Below are 24,027 nucleotides of genomic sequence, written 5' to 3'. Positions count from 1 at the left end.
GATGAACCACGATGTCGGGGATTCAATCAATCCCGTATACAATTCCCTTTGTCTATCGGTATGTTACTTGCCCGAGATTCGATCGTCGGTATCCCGATACCTTGTTCAATCTCGTTACCGGCAAGTCTCTTTACTCGTTCCGTAACTCACATCATCCCGTGATCAACTCCTTGGTCACATTGTGCACATTATGATGATGTCCTACCGAGTGGGCCCAGAGATACCTCTCGTTTACACGGAGTGACAAATCCCAGTCTCGATTCGTGCCAACCCAACAGACACTTTCGGAGATACCTGTAGTGCACCTTTATAGCCACCCAGTTACGTTGTGACGTTTGGTACACCCAAAGCATTCCTACGGTATCCGGGAGTTGCACAATCTCATGGTCTAAGGAAATGATACTTGACATTAGAAAAGCTCTGAGCAAACGAACTACACGATCTTGTGCTAGGCTTAGGATTGGGTCTTGTCCATCACATCATTCTCCTAATGATGTGATCCCATTATCAACGACATCCAATGTCCATGGTCAGGAAACCGTAACCATCTATTGATCAACGAGCCAGTCAACTAGAGGCTTACTAGGGACATGGTGTTGTCTATGTATCCACACATGTATCTGAGTTTCCTATCAATACAATTCTAGCATGAATAATAAACGATTATCATGAACAAGGAAAATATAATAATAACCAATTTATTATTGCCTCTAGGGCATATTTCCAACACTGTCAGCCTCTCCACGTAAAGTCCACGTCCGATGGATGTTGTTTGTTGACCAAGTTGAGCATGGCGCGCCGAGAGCACCAGGGCGGTGGACGACGGCGAGGCGTAGGAAGGGAATGCCACGGAGCCAGGGAAGACTCGGCAGTTGTTTCCCATGCGGAGGGGAGTACGAGGGTTTACTGGTTCGTCTGCCGTCGCTGGAGAATAATAGCAGGTGTGGGTGAGTAGAGGGATGGCTAGGCCAGCGATGGGAGTACGGTGGGGCAGTGAGGCCTGCGCGACAGCACAACCGGCCGCGGGAGGAGGGAGCAGGCAGTCCCGCCAGCGCTTGTTTGAGCTACTGGAGCAGGAAGAGCAGAGGGCTGGCCTAGCCAGCGGTGGGAGTAGTAGGGGGCGGTGAGGCCTCCGCGGCAGCACAGCCGACCACGGGAGGCAGGAGCAGGCGCCACGACCGGCGCTGCTTTGGGCGGCTGGAGCAAGAAGACCAGAGGTTGAAGAAGCAAGACGGCCGTTGGATGGACATCGTACGGTCAGTGCAACTAGAATCGTTTATATTGACTAAGTTGACAAAGCCCTTGGTACGCGTCAACTTAGTAGGCCCACAGGCCAGCCTCTGAAACTGGGCGCCCCAGATGTCAGGGGGAGGAATCATTTTTTGGGCAGCTGAAGCTAGAACATTCGAGATTGAAGAAGAAGCACGACATCCGTTGGATGGACATCCAACGGCCACTGCTGCTAGAACCGTGTGTTGACTATAAGTTGACAAAGCCTTGCATATGCGTCAACTTACTTTTTTTAGGGGACGCGTCAACTTAGTAGGCCCACAAGTGTGTGGCAGAGAACTTGTAGCCCATTTGCGATTTGTAAGAATGTACATCCCATTTTTGAATTCTAATGGAATTTACTACAGCCCATTTATAGTTTGTTAAAAGTACAGCCCATTTTCTAGCTAGGACAATGATTAATAATTTTAACCAACCGTTCAAAACAGAATTCAATAAAATTTCCCACATTTTGATGGGATCCGAAATATTTTTATCCCAAAATTTCTAGTCAGATTAAATACAATTTCAATATAAATTTGTATTACGTAAAAATCCAAATAAAAAAACATTGCGCGTGCAACAATTAATGAAATTAAAATTTTCAAAATCCAAAAATAATATTTTATAAAGTAATTACGTGTTGGTTGCATTTTTTATAGTTACTGCCCAGTTTTTATAATTACATCCCATTTATTGTTTCTTAAAGCCCATTTTCTTGTTAAGCCTAATGCATCCCTCCTAGGAAAGATTTGCAGCCCAGCGGGGCGGAGAATAACAAGTTGACCTTGCCTGGGTATTCCTAAAAAAAGTATAGCTGGGCTAGCCATTTTCAGCTTGAAAAAAATTAGTATCTGGGCTGCATATCTGGCCTGGGCTAGACGGGCCACAGCCCGCCCAGTGAATACCCTGCTCTCCTCTGAACAACAACGAAAACATCGCTCAAGAAAAACGCTGCAGTGCTCACACCTCAAAAACACAAATACTGCTTGAGCTGTTTGGTCCCTGCTGTCGGCCGCTCCTTGTGCAATTCTATCGTTTATTGACTACATAGGTTGACAATGGTGTGGGACCGTGATGTCAGGAAACCAGGAGGAAGCAAAAAAATTACAGTTGTATATATATAATAAGGAGGCACTTGCGAACGTGTGGCTATGGCCTTGGTGGGTCCCCACTGTCATCCTCTCCAAGTAAAGTCATCTCCTCATTCCTCATGTTCGTTCACCATGTTGACAAGGCGAGACGGCGACGCCACGGTGAGCGCAACAACTCGAAGGACGACGGAGAGGGCGTCGCGAGCCCTACGGATGATCTGATACAGCGCCCGCTGCTCATTCAGGAAGGCAGGATCATGGGACACGTACCTATGAGCACCTTCGAGAAACTGAGACGACATGAAACGGTAAGGCCGCGCTTGGGAGCTCTGGCTTATTTCACACATGTATTAAGATACAAGTGTAATTTACTCGTCATTGGAAACAACGCGTAAAATATAGGCGTAATGAAACCGAGGGCCCGAGGTTTGTAACGAAAACTAGCGTGTTACGCGTGTAATTTGAGAGACTAGTGTATATTTTACTAGTCGAAATCGACCAACCAAGCGCTTCGCCCGAGACCATCTGCTTTTATTTACAAGCGTCAGTTTTACAAGCGGTTTTGGTTGGAAAACGACGGTCCAATAACGGCCTAAGATGATGAGTTGGTCGGAATCATATGGTTTCACCTCTAACCTACCCGAGTTGTCGTATAGGCTATGAATGAAACATAAGACAATGAACTTCTTAAGCACAGAAACAACAAAAGAGGATGATCTTCATAACATGCAAATCACAGGCATTAGCTCAACATGCAAAACAATATGAAGCATTATTCTCAGGAGGCACGGTGAACAACTCGTGATGCCGCATGCCATAGCATTCCAAGCTCAACTTTGCAATCAAACTCACAAGGCCTGGCATTACATAGACAATATTCAGAACAAACTCTTAAAATACCTTACATAAGTCAACATTCATGTGACTATGCATCTCAGCAGAGTAAATATTTCCGAACTAAAGACAGGAATAGGAAAAAACGATCGATGTTGCTCACAGCAAAGGGCGTCCCACTCAAAAATATCAAATGCATGTCTTCTGGCTAACATCAATGAGCAAAATTTGACAAGGTTTTCCAATTCCAATATATTAAACTAATGTCTTCTTGCTAACATCAATGATTAAACTTTGACAAGCTTTTCCCATTCAAAATATGTAATGCCTATGATTGTGGAACAGGCAGGGTTTGTCATCAGTTTTTCACCTGATAGTCCGGTGGCTCAAGGTGACAACGAATGATTAGAGAACCATTCGATGTATTGTGCATGATGAAGTATTATGGACGACACGAACCATCTGAACATTTTGTGCAGTTCCACTAAAATCAAGCTGAGCATCCCTGTGGATTTCGTATTTATATGCTGCAAGAAAAAAAGACACATCAGCACACACATGAATATTGGCCCTAGTGTCAACCCACCAATCGGTGGACTAACAAACTGAAAGGACAGTAAACAGATTACCATACCCAGATGCCCCATCATTGTTGCTTAGAATGACATTGACAGACTTGGAGTCCTGTCCTGGCTTCTTGTACTTGTTTGGGCACTTTTTGCCCAGTGCACTCCATGTGTTGTGGAGTTGCCTATGCTCTCTGTAGACTACTCATGTCACCAGTGTCTACTAATACTTTGTAAAGCTTCTCAATCATTCCTTGTGTAATGTAGCGCAAACAGTGACTGCTTCTTTCTGCAAAGTGGTAAGACCAACTGGACCCACTAATGCAGTAGTTTGCCTTAGACACATTGGCTCCTTTTGTGCAGTTCAACTAAAATCAAAGTCGGAATAAAACCGAGCTTTAATTTTGATATCCCTGTAAGCAACAATAGGTATAAGGGAAACAATTACTGAGAAATAACGGTTGATGGCTTGTACTCCCAGAAGAAAAACATCTACTGATCTACCTTATCTTAATGGGAAACAAAGCAGGAGAGTAGCAATTCTCAATCAGTGTGATTCATTCATATTAACTGAGACATTATCTTAACAATGCCTTGTTTCAACATGTATAAAGAACGACAAAGCAGAAAAGTACCATTCCTAAAACAATGCGACTGATTCATTTTAACAGAGTCATTATCTTAACAATACCTTGGTTAAACATGTAGAAAGAACTACAAAACAGGATAGTACCATTTGTAAAACACTGTAACTGATATATAATAACAGAGACATTATCTGAACAATACATTTCTTAAACATGTACTCCGGCCGATCCCTAACTGAAATGATACTCCCGCCGATCCCTAACAAGTGTTGCGGTTTTGAACTAAGATTCAGTAGTTAATTGTGAGGAAAGTCGGTACTGACCTTTCAAGACCAAGATTTGAAACAACTCGTGAGGAAGACCTGACAGAGATCTCAACACATATATGGAAATCCGGTCTCATTTTGTGCAGTTCCACCATAATTAAGCGGAGCAAAATGTCGCAATAGCAACAAGTTGAATAGATATCCCTGTTTTAACACAGGCAAAAAAGGAATCAATTACTGGCCAATAAAGGAGGATGAAACATGCGGCCACAAAAATGGTAATAGCGCCAATCCCTAACAAGTGTTGCAGTTTTGAACTAAGATTCAGTAGTTAATTCTGAGAGTGGGATTGCTTAATTTTACCAGTGGCATTAGATTAGGAAAAATCATAAACAGTTCCAGGGGAGAGTGGGCGCAACAACACCATGTGGTTCCATCTGCTTATAAAGGGGGTGATGCAGAGTTTTGTTGTAACAAAGAAACAAACATCATGTCTGGCTTGGAACAATTTTGCCCACTTGATGGTAAAAGAAGCAGTTCAATAGCTTCAATTGAACATCTATCCAAAACAGTACCAATACAAGTAGCACAACATCTCAAAGCACACTGCAGCATCATGTGGATGAAAGTTGGTACTGACCTTTCCTGACCAAGATTTGAAACAACTCGCGAGGAGGACTAGAAAGAAATCCCAACACATATATGAAAATCCATGATCTCCTTTTGTGCAGTTCCACCAAAATTCAGCAAAGTCGCCGGTGTGACATTCAAGTTGAACTACACAAAACACTCTTAAAACAAAAGTGTTTCGCGTAGCGAAGCAAAATGTCGCAATAGCAACAAGTTGAATAGATATCCCTGTTTAACAGAGGCAAAAAAGGAATCAATTACTGGCCAATAAAGGACAATGAAACATGTGGCCACAAAAATGGCAATTCCGCCAATCCCTAACAAGTGTTGCAGTTTTGAACTGAGATTCAGTAGTTAATTCTGAGAGTGTCATTGCTTAATTCTACTAGCGGCATTAGATTAACAAAAAGCATAAACAATTCCAGGGGAGTGAGCGCAACAACACCATGTGCTTCCATGTACTTATAAAGGGGGTGATGCAAAGTTTGTTGTAACAAAGCAACAAGCATCATGTCTGGGTTGGTACCATTTTTGTTCACTACTTAATGGGAAAAGAGAGCAATACAATAGCTTCAATTCAAGATTTATTTAAAACGGTACCAATACAAGTAGCACAACATCTCAAAACATACTACACGATCATGTGGATGAAGGCAAGTACCAACCTGTCATGACACACACAAGATCACGTACGAATCTGCCAACACGAATAGGAAATCCAATCTCATTTTGTGCAGTTGCACTGAAATCAAGCAAAGTCACTGGTGTGACATTTAAGTTTGCTATAGCAACAAGTTGAATAGATATCCCTGTTTTAACAGAGGCAAAAAAGGAAACAATTACTGGCCAATAAAGGAGGATGAAACAAACGGCGACAAAAAGAAGCATCTAACTTATCTTGATGGAAAACAAAGTAGGACAGTAGCATTTCTAAAACGGTTGCATTAATTCATATTAACAGAGACATTCTCTTAAAACAACATTCATTAAAAATGTAATTTACTTTTAACAGTGGCATTGCTTCAATTTTCCAGCAGCATTCTTAGATTAACAACAGCAAAATAGTTGTATGGGACATGGGACATGCGAGCACCATGTGCGTCCACACGTATAAATGGGTGATGCAGAGTATGTAGCCAACTAGCATATCTGCGTTGGTCCCATATTTGTTCTCTTTGAACCTTTTTCCTATGTGAGGGCATCAAATCTAGTCCTGCACAAACTACCCGACCCCCAGTTTCTTTCCCTTTTCAACAAAGAGATCGGTTCCTTACAGATGTGTGTACTGGTTACCCCTTTTTCCCTTCTCGACCAACAAAGTGGCTGGATAGCCAGTCTATACTACTTTCCCTCCCTCCTTTCCTCATCGAACCACGTCCTAGATTCATGATCCACCCCACCGCACCCTTCTTTCCTCTTTGAACCAAGACCTAGATTCGACTACAGAATCGAAAAAGATCCGCATGCAGCTAGAGCAATGACGGTTTCAAAGAAACTTATACCTTAGGGTCGTTGGGATGTGGCAAGGCATGCGGCGGGAGTCTGGATCTGCCCACACTACGTACGGCAATGAGGAAGAAGGGGTCGGTGGCCCTCCCACATAGGCGCTGGGTGAAAGAGAACAGCGCAGCCGGCAGTGGATTGCCTCCCTCGCCGAAGGCGATAGAGTGAAGACTGCACCTCCTCCCCTTCCCGGTGCGACGGGATCCGGACGCCTCCTTCACCAGCTGTGAGGGTGGAGAGAGAGACAGAGGCCACAATGTAGTCTTGTTTAGATCTGGTGAAGAGGGTGAGAGACTATGAATATAGCAAACCCTAGCAAAGGAACGCTGAGCCTCTAGCGTGTATATATATATGTAGTGCGGCGAGAGTGTGGAGAGTGCAAACCCTAACGAACAAGCGCTGAGGCTCTGGCTTATATAGTGTACTACATATATACTGTATTACGGACTGAGTTCTGGTGCCTTAACTGCACCTGCCTTTGGCTGTATGACAGGTGGGCCAGCCACATTTTGGGCCCACCTGTCATACACCCAAAGGCAGGTGCACTAAGTCAATGAAGTTGTGTCTATACAGTACTCGTGTATACTACTAATATATAGCGGAGTGGTTTTCTTATTCTCTCCATAACAATCGTTTTAAATTGTGTAAGCACGAAACGAAACTCTTTATTTAACGTACCAGTGAAGAAAACTACTACTTCCGATGAACTAACGATCCACGCGTCCTGGTCGCACTTCCTGTCCTTCACGTGTGGTACACTACCCTCCCTTAAGTGAACAACCACACATGTGACAAATTATCGAAAACATGTGAGAGTGTGTACAAATAAAGAATTTTAATTTCAATTATCAGAAAGGTTTGAGAGTATGTACAGTTTGCCCTCTCTCAATAATTATGGTTTGTTGTGTTCGGCCTAAACTTGGTCAAACTTTACAAAGTTTGACTTCAGTCAAATCTAATATGCAGAGTAAATAAAAATGGAGGGCTACTACGTCCATTCGGGTTTTTAGTCCACACCATTTTTTAATCAAAGTTAATAGCTGGACAAATAAAATTACAGGGGAGCTGAAGACAAAGTTGTGAGAAGGCTTAGAAATCAATACAAAACTTATGCTCTTAGTACCAACGTCGATCCTTCTTCAAGGAAACATTTGGTTCATAGCCAATTGTGTGATAAAATTGCACCAACGTGAAAGACGACTGTGTCTCCAACACAACCAAGGTGAACTGATGAAGGACAAGCAAAGAGCACTGATGGAAGACAACTTGTTTTTCGTGGAAAATCGATCAGCTTCACCAGCCGATGCAACCATGAGGCGCAACCATGAGCATCGATAGGTCATCATGGTGATGCGTCATCCACTTGGCATCAAGTTTGGGTGAGGCACCTATGAAGTTCGGAAAATCCTCACCGTGGTATGTTTCTTCTCAGTAATCAAGCTCGAGGAAGGAAGAACCATGTGGCAGAGGACAGTGAGGCGGAACAACAATGGCCATCCAATTTTGTGCAGTTCCACTAAAATTGAGGAATACATGCCTGGGTATGGAGATACACATCGCTGTTTGCAAAAATATAAAAAAGGGATATAGTGTTGTTACTTTGTTTTGGCAGTGGTACAAGATTTACAGCGACATCTCAATTGTCAATAAGAATGAATGAAAAGTACACCAACAAACAGAAGAATCACGATTATCTTGATGGGAACGAAACCAGGATACCCGAGAAAAAAAGCATTTCTTCATTTAACCAGTGATAGTATTAGATTAGCAGCAGCAATAGGAGCATATGGACAATGACCGCACAACCACCATGTACTTTTTGTCAAAATGACATGTATTCCTCCATTGAGGCATTAACCAGGACAAGTTTTCGAGTGGCATTTCCTCTATAATAGTAGGTGATGTTGGACCAGCCGACGAACCCTAGCTACTGTACATGGGGAGCTTGGGAGTAGTCGCATAGAAGAAAACTCGCATGCAGCGACCTGGGGAGCTGGACCAGTACAAGAAGTTATACCTCAGGTGGGCGAGATGTCGCTTAGGCGGGCGGGCGGGATCTGCCCACACGACGACAGCGAACAAGGGCGCGGAGGACCTTCGTCCGCGCCAGCGCCGACTCCGAGAGGACGGTGCGCATCGGCTTCCTCCATCGCTGACGGCGACAATGTCAATGCTGTACCTCCTCACCTCCCGCAGCGGACGGGATTCGGCCGGATCTGTGACCACCGGTTGAGGGAGTCCTAGATTAAGGGGTCCTCGGGCGTCCGGCCTGTTGGACATGGGCCGGACTGGTGGGCTGAGAAGATACAAGACCGAAGACTCTCTCCCGTGTCCGGATGGGACTCTCCTTGGCGTGGATGGCAAGCTTGGCGTTCGGATATGAAGATTCCTTTCTCTGTAACTGACTTTGTACAACCCTAATCCCCTCCGGTGTCTATATAAACCGCAGGGTTTAGTCCGTAGAGGCAATCATAATCATACAGGCTAGACTTATAGGGTTTTAGTCATTATGATCTCGTGGTAGATCAACTCTTGTAATACTCATATTCATCAAGATCAATCAAGCAGGAAGTAGGGTATTACCTCCATAGAGAGGGCCCGAACCTGGGTAAACATCGTGTCCCCCGTCTCCTGTTACCATCAACCTTAGATGCACAGTTCGGGACCCCCTACCCGAGATCCGCCGATTTTGACACCGACATTGGTGCTTTCATTGAGAGTTCCGCTGTGTCGTCGTCCGAAGGCTCGATGGCTCCGTCAATCGTCTACAACGATGCTGCCCTGAGGGAGGTCTTTCTCCCTGGCCAGATATTCGTATTCGGCGGCTTCGCACTGCGGGCCAACTCGCTTGGCCATCTAGAGCAGATCGACAGCTACGCCCCTGGCCATCAGGTCAGGTTTGGAAGCTTGAACTACGTTGCTGATATCCGCGGAGACTTGATCTTTGACGGATTCGAGCCCACGACAGGCGCTCCCTGCCACCGCGATGAACATGACCTAAATCTGTCATTGGACCACACCCAGGAGATAGCGCGTGTAACTGCTCTGGCCCTAGATCCGGAGCAGATTGCGCCATCCGAGGACGGGAAGCTCAACCCCGCCACGGAAGCCGCAGACTCAGCGGCATTGGAGCCGCACACAGACCCAACCTCGAGTGGGATCTGGGTCACCGGAACCTCGGATTCGTCTTCGGCCACAGGTTCCGAACCACATATATCCGCGCCCATCGAACCTGATCAGGCGCCGATCATTGGATTCAACTCCGCGGACATCTTCCGGCACTCACCTTTAGGCGATGTGCTAAAATCATTAAAAACCCTCTCCTTAGCAGGGAACTCTCAGCCGAATTATATCCAGTTTGAATGGGAGGCTGATGGCGGAGAATTTCGCTTCCCACCCACCGCCCACTTCATAGCCACTGTCGAAGACTTAACCGACATGCTCGATTACGGATCCAAAGTCATCGACGGTATGGACGACGATGCCGGAGAGGAGCAGGCACAAAAACCGCTGCTCACCGGGCGCTGGACAGCCACCTCCTCGTATGACGTGTACATGATGGATACACCCAAAGAGAACAACAGCGATAACAAGAAGGATCCAGTCGAGGATAAACTTCCTGAGATACAGCCAAAGCGCTGACGTCAGCGGCGCCACTCTAAGTCACTCCGTAGAAGAAACAGCAATACCGGCACAAGAAACAACAACACTCCGGACGATGCCGAAGACAGAGAAGACCCCAATGAACCAACTGCCGAACAGGATGATCGGGAAGATGTGCAGGTCAGCCCTGATGAATAGGTCGCAAACAAAGACTCGGAGGACAGTAATTATCTCCCACTGTCCGAGGATGAGGTGAGCCTAGGTGACGAAGACTCTATCGTGCCTGAGGAACCTCTCGAGCAGGAGCGCTTTATGCGCTGGCTAATTGCCACTGCAAGGAGCTTGAAAAAGAAGCAGCAGCAGCTTCATGCTGATCAAGATCTGCTCAATGACAGATGGACTAATGTCCTGGCAGTCGAGGAATTTGGCCTCGAGCGCCCAACCAAAAGTTACCCAAAGCGCAAATTGTTACCCCAATTTGATGACGAGGCGATGGAGCCCATACCACCAGCGCGTAATGCGGCTGACCGACCACCACATGGCTGGGACAAAGCGGCAACTCAAGCCGAACACCAGCCCATACTACCTCGCCGTAAAGGCAGAGACACAACAGCTCGGGGTTATACATATGACCTGCGGCAGGACCTGGAGAACAGAGCAGGTCAGACCAGATCGATCTACGGATCGCGGGGGCGTGCCCCGACGCGTGACGACGGCCATCTGGCCGGACGTGACAAACATAACCACGCCCGGGCCGAAAACCGCAGACGAACTCCATCCGAGCTACGTCATGACTTGGCCCGATATAGAGGCGCCGCACACCCCCTTTGCTTCATTGATGAAGTAATGGAACACGAATTCCCGGAAGGGTTTAAACCCATGAATATCGAATCGTACGATGAAACAACAGATCCTGCAGTATGGATTGAAGATTTCCTTCTCCATATCCACATGGCCCACGGTGATGACCTCCACGCCATCAAATACATCTCACTAAAACTAAAGGGACTAGTGCGGCACTGGCTAAACAGCCTCCCAGAGAACTCCATTGGCAGGTGGGAAGACTTGGAAGACGCCTTCCGCAATAACTTCCAAGGTACATATGTCCGGCCTCCGAACGCCGATGACCTAAGTCACATCATCCAGCAGCCCGGGGAGTCAGCCAGGAAGCTCTCGACTAGGTTCTTAATTAAAAGGAACCAAATTGTCGATTGTCCGGATGCCGAAGCCCTTGCGGCCTTTAAACATAGCGTCCGAGATGAGTGGCTCGCCCGCCACCTCGGTCAAGAAAAACGAAAATCCATGGCTGCCCTTACCGCTCTGATGACCCGCTTTTGCGCGGGAGAAGACAGCTGGCTCGCTCGTAGAAGCAACAACACCGTTGATCCGGGCACTTCTGAAGATCGAGACGGCAACGGCAAGCCACGACGCAATAAACACAAGGGTCGAAATAATAATGAAGGAACGCAAGACACGGCGGTCAACGCCAGATTCAGTGGCTCCAAACCCGGTCAACGGAAAAAGCCATTCAAGGCAAACAGAGACGGACCATCCAATTTAGACAAGATACTGGATCGGCCCTGCCAGATTCATGGCACCCCCGTTAAACCAGCCAATCACACCAACAGAAGCTGTTGGGTCTTTAAACAAGTCGGCAAGCTTAATGCCGAACACAATGTGAAGGGGCCGCCCAGTGATAGCGATGACGAAGAGACTCGCCAACCGAACACCGGGGGTCAGAAGCAATTTCCCCTCGAATTAAAAACAGTGAACATGGTATACGTGACGCACATGCCTACAGGGGAGTGCAAGCGTGCGCTACGGGACGCTGACACCATAGAGCCAGTTGCCCCAAAATTAAGCCAATGGGTGGCCTGCCCGATCACTTTTGATCGCAAGGACCACCCAGCCAGTATCCGTCACGAACGTTTGGCAACTCTCATCCTCGATCCCATTATCGATGGGTTCCATCTCATGAAAGTCCTTATGGATAGCGGCAGTAGCCTTAATCTACTCTACCAAGAAACTATCCGCAAAATGGGCATTGATCCTTCAAGAATCAAGCCCACCACAACTACCTTCAAGGGAACAGTATCCGGCGTAGAGGCTCACTGCATGGGCTCAATTATATTGGAAGTCGTTTTCGGCTCGCCGAACAACTTTCGAAGAGAAGGCTTGACCTTCGATATTGTCCCGCTCTGCAGTAGCTGCCATGCACTACTCGGCCGTACCTCTTTTGCTCGTTTTAATGCGGTCCCAACTTACGCCTATCTCCAGCTTAAGATGCCCGGTCCACGCAGTGTTATCACGATAAACGGAAATAGAATGCTCCCTCCGTACAGAGGGGCATATTATGGCTACTGCGGCCGAAGTACAAAGCGGCCTTATCAAGCCGCGCATCTCGTTGGCCATCAAGCCGCCGGTCTCTATTAAACAGGACCGATCAATCTCAGAGCTGGATTAGCTGTTCGGCCTGCGTCATCCGCCCCATATAGCCGTGAAGTTTGTACGGCACATACATAATTATGCACTTAAAATACCCTGGTTACCGGCGGAGGCACAATACGGACAGACCTAAAATGCGGTCCGCACTCTACTAGTCTTGTTCCTTTTTCTAACTATTTTTTTATCTTTTACCACAGGTGACTCAAAGCCTGGTCATCTTACAGACTCTTTCTGAGTTCAGCTTTGTATAAATAACCAAAGGCTATTCCTGCTAAGGAGTCCTTTCGCCGAGGCAAGGCAGCGCAGACGTGCGATAGGAGGTCCAAATAATTTTTGTAAGACCACACTCTTTATTTCAAACCTGTAAAGTGCCTTTTTTCCTCAGCCTTCGACCCCCGGCATGTCAAATAGGCAGGGTAGTGGCGTTATAATCTGTAAGATCGCGTTTGATGTGTCACTCAGATTTCAGTGAACATAACCCGTATTCAGTATCCGCTTTCTCTACGTGCTGAATTTTGCTTCTTCGGTTGTTTCACACACGCACCTCGACACAAATTGCCAGGGGCTCGATACGGGAACATATGAGTTGCCGACAAGTCCGAACAGCTTTTTAGCACACTTCGGCGTCTCGAGTTTGGCCTTATATGCATCAGCTCCGAATCATGTCTTTGGTCAATAGTTGGGTTTCCCGGCTCCTGTGCTTACTACCTTACGTTCCGCCCTATCGGCTAGGGTAGTAAAGGGAGAACTACTGAGATTGTGTTTCCGGTTCATCTGGTCAAGCACCTCAGTAGAGAAAGCCGAAAACTGATTGTCATGATGCGGCGAGAGCAGGTCAACCACTCGATGACTCATCAGAATCCTTCACGATTCTATCCGTATTACACGAAGGACCGTTCTTCTGGTCACCTATGTAACGCACCGTATTTGGATGACCGCGTACATACCAGGGGCTATATGGTAGACCCACCGTCAAACTCCTATGGCTAAGTGAAAGTGTTAAAGCCCTATAGTACGATTGCCTGGTTCGCCGCATTGACACCTCCTTCACGGACCAAGATGTTGGGTCAAGAGTGATCAAGTGCTTTTCCGAACACCCCCGTATTATATGCAAGGGGGCCAAAGCCGACGACTGGTAAACTTTCAGATTATACAAAAAACAGCCGCATAGGAGGAACCAAAACTTTCAGGCAAAAGTATAAACAACATAGCCTTAATATATCAGAAATATTGTTTTTACAATTTTGGTACATTCACTCGAACATCATATCCTTCGAGCACTGACCCTCTATTAAGCGGGCACCCTCTAGGACATTTTCAAAATAATGCTCTGGCTTGTGATGGTCCTTGCCCTAGGGTGGACTCTTTGCTGCAATATGGGTGGCCTTCATCTTCGCCCAGTACGTCTTGACGCGGGCAAAGGCCATCCGTGCACCTTCAATGCACGTTGATCGCTTAACGGTGTCGATACGCAACACCGCATCAACAAGTCGCTGCACCAAACCGAAATAACTATTCGGAATTGGCTCAGTCAGCCACAGCCGGACCACGATGTCCTTCATGGCAGATCCGGATATCTTGCGGAGCTCGGCCCACTGGGCCATCTGTTCATTCAGCAACAGCGGACGCTTTGGCATGCTGAATTGTGACCCGAAAAGCTTTTCCGTTGCATGTCCTTCTTGCGCTTGGAAAAACTGCGTCGCATCGGAGACACTCTTCGGCAAGTCCAATAATGCGTCTGGAGAACTCCACATTTGATTATGCGGGGCATACTTCGGATATCCGAATTTAGTTTGTAATAAGAAGGGCTTACAGGCCGCGATCTCCCCAGCATGCCGGATCTCGTCCCGAGCCGCTCTAGACTCAGACCGTGCTTCTCTCGCCTCTTGTAAGGCCTTGTCGAGATCAGCCGTTCTGGCTTTGTTATCCTTCTCAAGGAATTCGCATCGGATAGTGGCATCCTTTAGCTCGAGCGCCATGGTAGATATTCTCTCCTCGCATTGGTGCCGAGCATCCTGTTCAGCCTTCAACTCAGCAGCTACCTTCTCGACAGCCGCATTACTCATTCTGGCTCGCTCCTTGGCCCGGGCAAGCTCAGCCCGAAGGATCTCAACCGCGGCCGCAGTATCTGTAGTTATGCATATCTCAGTATACAATTCTCAGCGTCATGCTCATATTATCATACTTAGATATACTGACTGCCCCAAGACATACCTTGCGCCTCGTCAAGCCGCCTGTTAATAAGCGTGATGTCATCATCCGCCACATCAAGTTTCTGCTTCAGATCTGCAACCTCTGTAGCTTGGGCAGTCGCCATGGATGTAACAGCCTGTGTTCCAATTAATCAGATTATTCCCTGGGCATATCTTTTTTTGATCCTCTGATCGCCTCCCTTTGGATGCCAACCAGAGTCTCAGGGGCTACTATCTATACACAGGTGCATTTTCCACGTAGAAGTGCAATTAAAGATATTACATTACATACCTCGAAGCCTCTTAGCAGGCCCATGAAGGCTTCATTTAATCTGCTTCTCGCAGAAAGAATCCTCTCAACTACTGTACCCATTAAGGTATGATGTTCCTCTAAGACGGACGCATGTTGCAACATCCCATCAACGTATCTGGCGCCTCCGGATTCCTAGAAGCGGCTGCGGGAGTACGGACTCCCTTCGAAGGGATAGGTTTACTCGACCCTAGAGTCGTCTCCGGCTGTGAACCGGATAGTCCAGGGCCTTTATTGTTGGTCCCCGTAGGGGCGGCACGCCCCGGACCCTTGACGGCCGAAGTATCACCTTCGAGCGTAGTCTTCATTGTCCCTCGCACCACTTGTTGATCGGGAGAGATCCTCCGGGATGACAGCTCGGAGTCGTCTACCCTATTGGGCGGGGAGGTCTGTGGAGGCATCTCGCTTTCCATCATCTTCGGAAGAAGATCCCGCGAGGAGGAGGACTGTTGAGGAAGACTGTGTGCCGGACTGCAAACATATATTTTAGATGTTACCCTTGTAACCAGAAAGGAACATGATATTTTTAGGACACCCCTGTTCACTTACGATTCGGCTGAGGGCTTGTCCTTACGAAGGAACTGCGCGTTAGCGTCATCTTACGAACCCGAACCACCTGACAGGGACATCTTCCCTCACTTAGGAGACTTTACCTCCAAATCTTCGGAGGCGGTCCTCTTCTTCCCATGGGGAGGAGGGATGTCAGTTTCCCCTTCTCTTTTGTGTTCGGAAGAGGGAGTTCCAATCTCCCCGGACATAGTTTCTGGTGTACCTTCAGAATGGAGGCCACCTTTGGCCTTCTTGCTCTCCTCCTTGTCCTCTTTCACCGACACTTGATATGGCGCCGGAGCCAGCATCCTTGTTAACACAGGATCAGCTGAGTCTTCGGGGAGAGGGGCCGAACACCTAATTCTTTCCACCTTCTTCATCCAGCCCTGGTCGAAGATGATTTTCTCAGTATATCGGGATATTTTAACTAAGCTGTGTTCAGGAGTCGAGTGCTTACCGAGGTATCTGGATGGTTGCAGTCGAGGCCAATGTCCTCGGTGGTATCCGGCCACTGTTTTCGTGCCCCGAAGAATAACTTCCACATTCCTCTGTGCGTTGTGCGGAAGAAGTACTGAAGGGTTCGTGGTCCTTCCGGATTGAACTCCCACATGCGGAGAGGCCGTCGTTGGCACGGTTGGACCCGGCGGACTAGCATTACTTGGATTACATTGATGAGGCCGGTGTCCTTTTCAATAAGGCTCCGGATGCGGCTTTGTAGCTTCTGCACTTCGTCAATTGATCCCCAGTCTAGCCACTTTTTAATCCATGATGCAAGCCGTAATGGAGGGCCAGATCAGAACGCAGGTGTAGCTGCCCACTTGGTACCACGGGGTTTAGTGATGTAAAACCACTCCCGCTGCCATAGGTGGGAAGTTTCTGTGAAGGAGCCTTTTGGCCAAGGAGTATTGGTCAGTTTGCTCACCGTAGCACCACCACACTCCGCTTGTTTCCCATCGACTACCTTCGGCTTCACATTAAAAGTCTTGAGCCACAAGCCGAAATGTGGGGGAATACGGAGAAAGGCCTCACACATGACGATGAACGCCGAGATGTGAAGAAAGGAGTCTGGAGCTAGATCGTGAAAATCGAGCCCGTAATAGAACATGATCCCTCGGACGAAGGGATGATGAGAGAACCCTAGCCCTCGGAGGAAGTGGGAGACCAATACGACCCTCTCGCCGGATCTGGGAGTAGGAATAACCTGCCCTTGAGCAGGAAGCCTGTGGGCGATTTCCGCGGTCAGGTATCTTGCCGCCCGGAGCTTCGCGATATCCTCCTCTGTGACAGAGGAGGCCACCCACCAGCCTTGAGGTTTGGGTCCGGACATGACTGCGAGGCTCGGAGCAATTAAATTGAACATTGGGTGCTGGAACTCGAGGTTGGAAAGGTTGAGGAAAGGGTTGGCGTAGAGGAGAAAGACGGGTCTGTGCCCCTTTATAAAGGCGATGGATATCAAATGCCTCCTCCTAGGCCTTAAAACCTGCCTACTCCCAAGGAATCATGCGAACGGAGCGGTTGGGTTACCCACACCCGTATTGATGAGAATCCGGCAATAAGGGGACACGATCTCTGCTTCGACAAGACGCGCCAATAAACCGCATCTCGAAATGTGGAGCGGCAGGCTAGAAAAAACGGTTCGAAATAATGACCGAGCAAGGACGTGATGTCGCGTTACAAAAGTTGTCAGCTGATTGGACTCGTGAAATACTATACTCTCTGCGGTTGTGTGTGGTAGTTGTTTTGCAGAGCCAGGCACGATTCTTGTGTTCGAAGACTATTTTGGAGTATTCGGAGAAGGAACCCGCCTTGTAATGCCGAAGACAATCTGCGCGGCGGACACCTCGTCATTGAAGCCTGGTTTAGGGGCTACTGAGGGAGTCCTGGATTAAGGGGTCCTCAGGCGTCCGACCTGTTGGACATGGGCCGGACTGGTGGGCTGAGAAGATACAAGACCGAAGACTCTCTCCCGTGTCCGGATGGGACTCTCCTTGGCGTGGATGGCAAGCTTGGCGTTCGGATATGAAGATTCCTTTCTTTGTAACCGACTTTGTACAACCCTAGTCCCCTCTGGTGTCTATATAAACTGGAGGGTTTAGTCTGTAGAGGCAATCATAATCATACAGGCTAGACTTATAGGGTTTTAGCCATTACGATCTCGTGGTAGATCAACTCTTGTAATACTCATATTCATCAAGATCAATCAAGCAGGAAGTAGGGTATTACCTCGATAGAGAGGGCCCGAACCTGGGTAAACATCGTGTCCCCCGTCTCCTGTTACCATCGACCTTAGACGCACAGTTCGGGACCCCCTACCCGAGATCCGCCGATTTTGACACCGACACCGGTGAGGAGAGAGATAGAGTGGTCACTGTCATTTTGTTTTGATATGGAGAGGGCGAGAGAGCGAGAGGTGAGAAACCCTATCAAACAAGATGCTATATATACAATGGAGTAAAAAAATCTCTCCATAACAGTGGTTTTAAATAGAATACGCGCGTTCCCGAAAAAAAGAAACGAAAGCTGGCGGACAATTTTTTTTAATGTACCAAGAAAGAAAACTCGATCAAAAACACGCCCCCGCTTCCAGGTCGCGAGAGTCGTCGCACACACACACATAGACATAGACATGCATATCCGTGTTTACGTAAAATTCCATCTCCATCTCCATCTCCAATCATATTTGTCCAACTGGCACATTATTTATGTTGTTAATTAGGCTAGTCATAGTGGGAGTAACTTAGCTAGTAACATGGCGCATTCCAAGAAATTTTTGCTTATGTGGCATGTAGTTAATGAGAAGTGGTAACATAGCGCTCCCCAAGAAAAGATGAGTGTACAACATAATAAATGAAGTGATCTATGACACTACTGATAATCCCCAAGTGCAGGGAATCATCATAGCAATTCCCAAAGGTGGAAGTGATAAGTATGGAGTGTCGAACCCACAAGGAGCTAAAGGTAAGATCAATATTCTCTCAAGTCCTATCTGCCACTGATACGACTCTACGTACACCGAACATTTGCTTCCAACTAGAAACAAGAAATAAACCTACGTTGTGGGTATGAAGATGATAACTTTGCATGATATCGGAGAGCTAAAACTTAAAAGTAGGTGCTGTTATCATAAAGTTAGAACCTTGTGAGGGCCAGCCTAGGGATGATTTTGTTAGTTGGCTTTATCACCTACAAATCCCCCCGGATGAAAATTGGCTCTTGTTGGGGGACTTTAATTTCATCAGATCTTTGGAGAACCGAAACCTTCTGGGTGGTGATACCAATGATATATTTCTATTCAACGAAATAATTGGTCACCTGGGTCTTTTGGAGCTGCCCTTGAAGGGCCGGAGCTTTACCAGGTCTAATATGCAGCAGAACCCCCTGCTTGAGCAACTCGATTGGTTCTTCACTACTGCTGATTGGATTTCACACTACCCAAACACCGTGGTTACACCACTAGCCAGAACTTCCTCCGACCACGTGCCTTGTGTGGTGTCCATTGACACTACCATTCCCGCGGCCAAGATTTTTTGGTCTGAAAATTTCTGGTTGGATATGCCGGGGTTCATGGATTGTGTCTCCAAGTCCTGGAATGCACCTGTTTTCTCTGATCTTTCTGCTTCCGCGGTTATCACAAGGAAATTTAAGCGACTGCGGTACGATTTGAAAATTTGGAGCAAAAAATTATCGTACATCAAAAAGCTTACTGTTGATTGTTCAAAGGTGATTCTGCACTTTGATCAGCTGGAGGAAGTACGACCTTTAACACGGCCGGAATTCAATTTCCGGAAAATCGTGAAGTTTCACTATGAACATCTGTTAAAACTTCACTATATATATTGGAAACAGCGGTGCACTATTAGGTACATCAAGGTTGGTGAGGAGAATTCAAATTTTTTTTCATGCCATGGCCTCCGAGCGTATGAGGAGAAACTCCATCTCCAGTCTGAAAACCAGCTCCATGCTTGATCCAGTGACTGATCATGCTCAGATGGCGGGAATCCTTTGGGCCTCTTTCAAATCTAGGATGGGCCAGGCCCAAGGGATCTCTATGGTCTTTGATTTGAATAATTTAATCCAACCCATCCCGGGGCTGGAGGAGCTATCCTTGCCTTTTTCTGATGAAGAAATTCACAAAGTTTTGAAGGATTTGCCGGCGGATCGGGCACATGGCCCAGATGGCTTTAATGGGATGTTCGTCAAGCGCTGTTGGCCTATAATTGAGGGGGATTTCTTGAGGATGATTCGGGCTTTTTATGAGGGGAAGCTTTCGTTGGAAAATATCAACTCCTCCCTCATTACGCTCATACCCAAAATCATGTCACCAGAAGGACCGGATGATTTCCGACCAATTTCCCTCACCAACACATGTCTTAAATTCCTAACAAAATTACTGGCCAACAGATTGCAGCGGGTGATCCTTAAGTGCATCCACAAAAATCAGTATGGGTTCCTCAAGGGTCGGTCGATTCAGGATTGTCTGGCCTGGAGCTTTGAGTATATTCACCAATGTAAGCAATCCAAGCGTCCAATTGTAATCCTTAAGTTGGACTTTGCTAAGGCCTTTGACATAGTTGAGCATGAGGTTATTCTTCAGATGTTGCAGCATAAAGGGTTTGATGCCAAATGGGTTCTTTGGGTTAAACAGCTGTTGTCTACAGGTTCTTCGTCTGTGCTGTTAAATGGCATTCCTGGAAAGCAATTCTTGTGTAAGTGTGGTGTAAGGCAGGGTGATCCACTCTCTCCTCTGTTGTTCGTCATCGCAGCCGACCTGTTGCAATCTGTGGTCAATCAAATGCTAGCGTCTGGCACACTCTCTTTGCCTCTTCAGACACATGACAGGGATTTTCCCATCATCCAATATGCAGATGACACGATCCTATTTCTTGCGGCTAAGGATGCTGAGCTTGTTGCCCTCAAGAATATGCTTCTTACATTTCAACAATCCATTGGTTTAAAGGTTAACTTTGCTAAATCCTCAATGATCCCACTCAATATGACGATCGAGGATGCTGACAGACTTGCTGCTATTCTCGGTTGTAAAATTGGCCAGCTTCCATTTACTTATCTTGGATTGCCTTTGGGAACTACGAGGCCAAGGATCATTGACCTCATGCCCTTAGTTGACAGTCTTGAAAGGAGATTAACTGCAAGCTCTTCTATGCTGAATCAAGGTTCTCGATTACAGCTTCTCACCTCTGTCCTGACCTCTCTGCCAATATACTTTCTGTGTAGCCTCAATATCCCAGCCGGGATCATTAAGCAACTGGACAGGATCTTCAGGCAATGCCTTTGGAGGGGTAATAGTGATGTTCCAAAACAGTCACTGGCTGCTTGGGAGCTCGTTTGCAGGCCAAGAGATAAGGGTGGTTTGGGCATTATTAATCTGAACATCCAGAACAAAGGACTGCTTCTCAAGCATCTCCACAAATTCTATAACAAGGTTGATGTTCCTTGGGTGACCCTGATATGGAATAGCTACTATGATCATGGGGTCCCACAGGCAATAGCTACCGCTGGATCTTTCTGGTGGAGAGATATTCTGAAGCTGCATGAGGCTTACACTGCTATTGCATCAGTTCACATCAACATGGGTGATTCTGCTCTTTTCTGGACTAATTCCTGGCACATTGGGGGCTCTGCTAGACCCCTCTGTTGGAGATTGCCAAGGTTGTTTTCTTTTGTCAATAATGACAGGATCTCTGTGAGGGAATTTCTCCAATCCCAGGATCTCTTTTCCATGTTTTATCTGCCTCTTTCTCGGGAAGCTGCTGCTGAGTTGCACATATTGGAAAATTGGATCATGCAGTTAGACAGAGACCCCACCATACCTGATGTTTGGATATGGCCTGGTCAATCAGGAGGGTATACTGCCAAAAGTTTTTACAGGATCATGCACTCCCACTTGCCTACAATACAACCCTGTAAATGGCTTTGGCAGAGTAAGTGCACCATGAAGATCAAGGTGTTTGGCTGGCTTTTGTTCTTTGACAGACTTAACACCAAGCATATGCTGGTTAGGAGACACTGGCGCTCAAATCAGGATGACAATCTTTGTCTCATCTGCAGTGAGTTGGCGTATGAGAATAGGATACATCTTTTTTTTAACTGCACCTTCAGCTGTAGAATCTGGAACTATTTGGGTATTGATTGGTCTGGAGGTTCAGATATCCTGCAATGTCTCTTGCACGCCAGGTCCAACTTCACACACCCTTTCTTCGTTGAAGTTATACTAACAGCAGCATGGAATATTTGGATTATGCGAAATGGCAGAATTTTCAGAGCTGAGAGAGCTACTTTCAGTGCTTGGAAGTGTAATTTCATCCATGATATTTCTTTGCTTGCTCACAGGGTGAAGGACTGTAACAAGCCAAAGCTTTTGGCTTGGATTGCTTCTTTGTTGTAAAGCAAGTACAGTTAGTTAGCAAATAGGTAGACTCTTTCCCCTTTTGTTTTTCTTCTTTGTATAGTCTGTTTTACTTGTACAGTGGTTCTTTATATAATAAAGGGCTGTAGGGCTTTGCCTCACAGTAAATATTCAAAAAAAAGTTAGAATATATTACTAAATATTATTAATAGCGAGTGTGGAATAATGATGGGTCGGTGTGCGGAATTATCCTAGGCAATCGTTAACAAGACCGGTAATCACTATTGCAATTTCATATGAGGGAGAGGCATAAGCTAACATACTTTCTCTTTGTCGGAGTAATTGGACACGGGTATCCCGAAGACGGCAAGACAATATTTCAAGACATCGGGGCTAGAAAAGCCCCTCAGTCCGACTGCCCGGCCGCTCCTGCCGGCTCCCCGTCCGACTGCTCCACCCGGCCGGCTGCCAGCTGACCAACTGCACCGACTAGCCGGCTGCCGACTGCAGTCCGACCCGGCATCGACAAGACCCCGACGAGATGGCCATACCGCGGACAAGACAACCGTACCGCGACACCGTCATGTACAGTGTCACTTGTCCCCTGGCACTATTCATGAAGTGACCTAGGGGACAAGCATGACATGCACCATGCCTTGCTCCCATACCTCCACATAGCTTAGATACAAAGCTACCTCACACTATAAAAGGAGACACACATCCATCCATCCATGAAAAGGGACTCACACGCACACAACAAGCAAGCTAGCTAGCAAGAGAGCTAGCTAGCCATCCATCCATCCATTCCCACGGGCAAGCATGCCCAAGCACCACATGCGGCCATGCTCATGGCCGGCCACTAAAGCATGCTTTGTGCATGCATATATGGGGCCAGATGCCCATGGCACTGCCCCAGATACAGCTCTAGGAGCACTTTGTATTGTCCGATGTACACCCCAGATATATATACTGAGACAGCAGGAGTAGGGGTATTATCTCTCCGGAGAGCCCCGAACCTGGGTAAACTAACACGTGCTACTCGCATACCCGCTCCCGGTCCTATCAGCAGCAGTCTTACCCTCACACAAAGCCCTTGTGGCATCTGTCGACTCACACCCCCCCGTGAGAATACCACGACAGTTGGCGCCCATCGTGGTGCGGTACTATGCTACCGCGCTGCTGCTGGTTTCGCAGTCCGGGCAGGACCATCTTCGCCATTGCCACCGCGGCGTCGCGTCGTCCCTCCGATAGCGGTCGAGGGCTCGATATCGACATGCCCTCGGAATGGCCGCGAGGGGCGGCGCGTCCTCGCCGTCGGGACCATCTTCGCCATCACCGCCGCGGCATCGCGCCGTTTCTCCGGTAGCGCTCGGGGGCTCGACTTCGACCCGCCCCCGGAGCGGCCGCGCGGGACGGCGCGTCCTCGTCGTAGGCCTCGCCGCCTTCGTCATCATGACCATTGCAACGCCGATCGTCCGTCCGCGCACGCGCCGCGCGTGCGGTGCCTCGCTTCGGTCGGCCGTATCGGTGCGCGCGCCATGCCATGTCGCCCGCGTCCGCTCCCCTCCGGGCTGCGCCTAGCTCGGGCTGGAGTGCGCGTTTGCTGCTCCATCCGTAGCCATACGCTACTCATACCATATCCCGTACACTAGCCATACATTGCCTCGCTTTGCTCCAGCGGGCAGCCCCGGCCTCCTCCTACTCCGCACGAGCACCAGAGTCGGGCCACGCCCGAGCTCCTCCGCCTGCGCGTGCCCCCGTGGCCTCAACCGCCGGCTGCCGCCCGGCCCATCCGCCTCCTGCCCGGCGCCGACT

This window comes from Triticum aestivum, chromosome 4D, assembly GCF_018294505.1.
Source record: "Triticum aestivum cultivar Chinese Spring chromosome 4D, IWGSC CS RefSeq v2.1, whole genome shotgun sequence".
Taxonomy (NCBI): Eukaryota; Viridiplantae; Streptophyta; class Magnoliopsida; order Poales; family Poaceae; genus Triticum; species Triticum aestivum.
This window is presented reverse-complemented; position numbering follows the sequence as displayed.